The following is a 6,252-nucleotide window of genomic DNA, read 5'->3' as shown; positions in this document are numbered from 1 at the left end:
CCATGCCCTTGTTTTGTGATTATCTACTGGTTGCTCATGAGCAACAATTTGAATTTACATGGTCACTCCTATTTGAAAGGCCATTATTGTCCCAGCAAGTTCGATGTGCTGTCACGAATATGGCTAGAATGAAAAGGGCTGCATTTTATGGCCTGCAAAGGCAGTGCCACAAAATGTGTAATCTTGACATCATCAATGGTACATGAATGGAGTAGCCGGTGTACCCATAAACCATTGGATTAATATTGGTATCGACAATATGCGGCATGAATGGAGTAGCCAGTGCACCTGCAATGGCTACTCCATTGCAGGTGAATTGCAATAATATTGGCATTGACAATGGGCCATCAGTGGAATAGCTAGTATTAAACAAATATTGGTAATACAATGATGGTATAATGCTGGACAGTATTGGCAAGAATTACGGTGCATGAATGGAAAGTCTAATATTGTGCCTACATTGGTGGCTCCAGCTTGGTTGAACGCTGGACCAATCTTGGAACGAAAGATGGGCCAAGAATGGAGAATGTAGTAAAATGCCCAAATGCCAATATCAGTCCAATATTGATGCCAATCTTTTCCAGTGATGAACTATTGTTGGACCAATGCTGGTGTGCTGCTTGGGAATATCGCGCTCGACGAGCGAGCATCAGACGTTCAACACACCATGAACGAAGCAAACGGCATCCAGAGCCAGCGAGCTGGGCTTCCTCTCGTACTTCGCAGCAGCGCCGCCGTTCCCTTGGCAGCGGGCAGGCCTTTCCCTCGGCCAGCGCTACAGACTCGGAGTCGTTCTTTTACTTCTTTTGCAAAAGAGCCAGCGAGCAGCGTTTCCGCTCGTACTTCGCAGCAGCGCCGCCGTTCCCTTGGCAGCGCGCAGGCCTTTCCCTCGGTCCGCACTACAGACTCCGTGCGTCGCTTCGAAAAAGCGGATGAGTTCTTCGATAACCGAAAGCCCACCGTCATAGGTGTGTTACGCCGTTTGTACCCGCGGAAGCCGACCGTCTGACAATCCCTTGGTTACGGAGCTCCGCTGGGCGTAACAATTTGTGCAGAGAAGCGGCTTCAGAATCTCGCAACTCTGCGGTTAAAGGCCTTCCCTCGCTTATAAGTGGGGGCGGCGCCGGGCGTGACAAGTACAGTCCGGTAATGATCCTTCCGCAGGTTCACCTACGGAAACCTTGTTAAGACTTTTACTTTCTCTAAATGATCAAGTTTGGTCATCTTTCCAACAAACCGGCGCAACCGAAAGGCCGCGCCGGACATCGGTCCGAAGACCTTTCTAAATCATTCAATCGGTAGTAGCGACGGGCGGTGTGTACAAAGGGCAGGGACGTAATCAACGCAAGCTTATGACTCGCGCTTACTGGGAATTCCTCGTTCAAGGGGAACAATTGCAAGCCCCTATCCCTTTTTTACCTTTAATATTCCTCTCAGAATATGACGAAAAAAAAATGTAAAAGAAAGAGAGAGGGAGCCCGGACCAGCAAAGCTTTGCCAGGCTTAATCCAATTTAAGATAAAAGAAAAGGAGCTAAACGCCCAAAATAAAAAAAAATAATTTAGATGAAAAAAAAGCATAGACATAAAAATGTAAAAAATGTACATTAAAGATACAAAAGGAAACAAAGATCACAACTGCCTAGTTACAATAGATAAATATATGAAATGGAAAAAGGATAAAGAAAGAAAGAAAAAGCGAAAGAAAAGCACAAAAAGATAAAGAAGTCCAGGAAAGAAGGAAGCAGAGAAGAAAATGTCCGGGGTAGCCAGAAACTGCAAAAGAGAGAACAGAAATATAAAAATTGTGCATTAAGGATTAGCCAATTCGCAAAAAATATAACTTTAAAGTGAATATGCGAAACGCACTTCAGCCTAGAAGAAATAAATATATGTATATAAAGCGGTTACCAAAGTCTGCAATGAAATGAGAAAAAATAGTATTGAAAAACGTCGCGAATACGAAACTAATGGAGGCACAAAGAAACACAAAACAGCACGCATAAAATCCTTGACAGCTTGAGAAGACGTCCATTACTATGAAATTATAGAATAAAATTCTGTCCGAATCGGTTGGGAGAAAGCTGTACATTACGTACACACAACAAAAGAAAAAAACTGAATTCTGAAATCTGAAAATATAATATACCGGTCTATGGAAAATAATTAGGGTAACATGAAAATGGAAAATGCGGATAGATGTATACATACAAATTGGCCACAAAGAGGTGAACAGAGAAAAGAAAAGTAATAGTAATTACATTAGTAAATACCAAGTGACTGATTTAAAAGGAAAAGAAAACAGAAAAGAAAAAGACAGAAGAAAAATGTTATACAATACAGCTGATATCAGAAAATAGTCCAGTGCTGCATAAGAAAGAGGAAGACAGCAGATGCGCTGTAAAGGGCATGCCCATTAAGAGCCTTTGTTGATCTCTTGGGCTCAAGCCTTGGTGAAGAAAGGTGCGTGGTGTCGGTATGACTCTGCCACAATAAGGCAAATTCGACAGGCGGGAGTGACTCAGACCTCCACAACATACTCATGTATTGCTCAGGCAAGAGAACACAGTGCCTCATAAGAGCATAGCCGTTCGGCATAAGTGGCTGAAAGCTCCACGCCATAGTGTTGCACCTAAAGGCGAGCATAGCGGGCATGCCCAAAGCACTCATGCTCAACAAAGGAGCACGGATCCCTCCCCTGAGCAGAGCGTGGTAGGGGGTCTTCAGGACCCTCCGGCGAGATCCTCGCCCCTCCCACAGTCGGGCTCAAGCACAGGATCAACGGGTCTCCGCTGGTGCTAGTGAACAACAGAAGCAGAAAATAGGCTGCAGCAAATAAGCCAGCCACGTCGTGGATAATGTCCAGACAGCTTGTCAGAGGAAGCAAACAGAGAAGTTGCAGAACACATTCTGCTAGGAACCGAAGGATGGATACAGATAAAAATAACAGAAGACAAACAACCTTGGAACAAACACCAAACGTATATACATAAACCGCATTTTCCAACAAAAGAGTTCTTAATTATTCAAATTATAAATGGAAAAACAAAATTGAGGGTGTAATGCAAATTACAAACAAAACTATTAACATGAACAGAGTATTCCTAAGATAGCAAAGAATGTTCAAAAAACTTCAGAAAAAAGGGGGGGGAGTGGGTGAGGGGGAGAGGTAGAAAATCAGCGTGTATAATTGGGAATAGTGTTGCTTATTTGATGCACCATTTGGATCAGAACTGCACAAGCAGCGGGATTTCTGAGAAGAGAGGGGTAATTACGCGGTGTAATTTTCGACGAACACAGTGTCTTTAAACGAGAAATAAAAGAAGCTGTAATGGAGCAATCTTGGAAATAGTGATGGACGTCTTCACATAATAGCCCACATGAACAAAGAGAAGATGATCATAGGCCAATTTTTTTAAATAAAAAGGGAATCTACCAACCCAGTAATTAAAGTTATGAGAGGTTTTCGTGGTGGACAAATGATAGGAATACTGAGAGTATCTGGGATCCAATTGAATAATTCTGTGCCTCCATTATTTTCTCGCCAATAAATGCTCCATAAAACAAATGATGAATGATGTAAACGTGAACGTACGCAGCGTCGCGACAGAGTAGACGCATGTACCTGGCCGTACTGGCCGGCACTTCCAGCAGCCAAATCTGCTAATTCATTTCCATAATTACCAGAGTGGCCCCGGATATGAAACAGAAAAATGAAGCCAGAGAAGACAAACGACAAATATCTTTCTTAATAGCAATTATTTTTGGATTAAAAGAAGTAATTGAAGATAGGGCAGAAAGAAGAGATAGAGAGTCAGTGTAGAAATGAAAAGGCATAGAGGGAGGCTGATTAATAGCATATTAAATTAATAGCCTATCCCAATCACGAAAGAAGTTACACGGGTTACCCAGTCTTATCAGACAGGCATAAGACACACTGCTTCCTTCAGTGTAGCGCGCGTGCGGCCCCGGACATCTAAGGGCATCACAGACCTGTTATTGCTCTGTTTCGTGCGGCTAGGAGCCGCTTGTCCCTCTAAGAAGGTTGTAAGGTGCTGGGAACCCCGCACCTATTTAATAGGCTAGAGTCTAGTTCGTTATCGGAATTAACCAGACAAACCGCTCCACCAACTAAGAACGGCCATGCACCACCATCCACCGAATCAAGAAAAAGCTCTCAATCTGTCAATCCTCTCAGTGTCAAGGCTGGGTAAGTTTTCCCGTGTTGAGTCAAATTAAGCCGCAGGCTCCACTCCTGGTGGTGGCCTTCCGCCAATTCCTTTAAGTTTCAGCTTTGCAACCATACTTCCCCCGGAACCCAAATACTTTGATTTCCAGGAAGCTCCTCGCCGAGTGATTTGAGTAACTCAGGCGGATCGCTGGTTGGCATCGTTTATGGTCAGAACTAGGGCGGTATCTGATCGCCTTCGAACCTCTGACTTTCATTCTTGATCAAAGAAAACATTCTTGGCAAATGCTTTCGCAGTAGTTCGTCTTGCGACGGTCCAAGAATTTCACCTCTAGCGCCGCAATACGAATGCCCCCGTCTGTCCCTCTTAATCATTACCCCGTATTTCAAAAACCAACAGAACAGAAACAGGGTCTTGTTCTATTCCATGAAAGTTTATTCAGGCGACTCGCCTGCGTTGAGCACTCTAATTTTTTCAAAGTAAAAGCGCAGGCCACCTCGAGACGCACCAATGAAGGGCGCCAAGAGAGGACTGGCATGATGTTCAGTACGAGCCGTCGCATCGGGTAGATGCACTACTCGTCTGGAACTGAGATCCAACTACGAGCTTTTTAACTGCAGCAGCTTTAGTATACGCTATTAGAGCTGGAATTACCGCGGCTGCTGGCACCAGACTTGCCCTCCAATTTATCCTCGTTAAAAGATTTAAAGTGTACTCATTTCAATTACGGGGCCTCAAAAGAGTCCCGTATTGTTATTTTTCGTCACTACCTCCCCGTGCCGGGAGTGGGTAATCTGCGCGCCTGCTGCCTTCCTTGGATGTGGTAGCCGTTTCTCAGGCTCCCTCTCCGGAATCGAACCCTGATTCTCAGTTACCCGTAACAACCATGGTAGGCAAGCAACCTACCATCGAAAGATGATAAGGCAGACACTTCAAAGAAACGTCGCCGGCTCATGTCCATGCGAGCAGCACAAATTTATCCACTCACCACAGGTACGGGCAGAACCCGATGGGTCTTGGTCTAATAAAAGCGCCCGTCAGCCAAAGGCCTTCAGGCTCAATGCATGTATTAGCTCTAGAATCGCCACAGTTGTCCAAGTAGAAAGAAACGATCTAAGGAACCATAACTGATTTAATGAGCCATTCGCGGTTTCGCCTCATTTCGGCATGTACTTAGACATGCATGGCTTAATCTTTGAAACAAGCATATGATTACTGGCAGGATCGACCAGGTAGATGCATAGGCAATACCCGCCACGGGTGCCTTTGTCGCAGCGCTTTTGAGGCCGCCTTTAGGCGCCCCAGCGCACGACGCATCTTATTTTGTGCGTCGTTCGAGCTCGCTGCGACATCCGCTCCGTGGGGCCGGATTTCGTGGCGCGGGAAGAGAGCACTTGCCTTTGGGCAGAAACATTTGTAACGCGCTCATCGGTGCGCACGCGGCACGAGGCCGTGGCGTTCGTGCACCGGACGGCGCTTGCTGCGTTGCCGATACGGCCAAGCCGCCAGACGACGGGACACGCCCGCGTCTTCGGCGCAGTTCCTCGGAATCGAGTTCCGGACAGCACGGAACACACCTCAAAACACAGTGGAAACAGCGTCGTCCGACAACCAGCCCCCATCGCAGACGCGGATGAGGCTGCAGACGAATGCCGTGGGGTCGAGACAGCGTGTTGGTCCGCCGCCTCTACACCCCCATATAATAGCAGCGATAAATATCCAGACCTTCCTGGGTAAACGACTGGCCCTACTCGAGGAAAATCCGCCGTAAAGTAGACGGCGAATCGTGCGCGCACGTCGCGCGCTCGGCGCCCGCAATCGTACTCGAGAAATGATCACCAAGAAAAAACTGCCTGACACAATATGAGCCCTTCAATGCGAAAGAGTCCCACAGTGGTGCGTCTCGCCGGCCTACACGAACACCCTGCCGGCCGCAGCGGACGCGAATGCGCGGCCGTGCTCGAAACGGCTTCGCCACAGAAGGCACTGAATCGTCCGCGACCTACAACGGCGCGCAGCGGCGCCCCCACCGAGGCCGCGCATGGTCCTGCTCGAAAGGGCTG

The 6,252-nt window shown here is 46.8% G+C and overlaps 1 pseudogene; it reads right to left on the bottom strand.

Moving 5' to 3' along the window:
• Positions 1 to 3,800: 3,800 nt before the first annotated feature.
• On the bottom strand, positions 3,801 to 5,424 carry LOC146209756 (small subunit ribosomal RNA; annotated as a pseudogene).
• Positions 5,425 to 6,252: the final 828 nt, after the last annotated feature.

The sequence above is a fragment of the Amblyomma maculatum genome, chromosome 1, assembly GCF_055883805.1.
Source record: "Amblyomma maculatum isolate TAMU_Amacu chromosome 1, ASM5588380v1, whole genome shotgun sequence".
Lineage (NCBI taxonomy): Eukaryota > Metazoa > Arthropoda > Arachnida > Ixodida > Ixodidae > Amblyomma > Amblyomma maculatum.
Note: the sequence above shows the minus strand (reverse complement) of the source record. Positions and strands in the feature narration are given on the sequence as shown.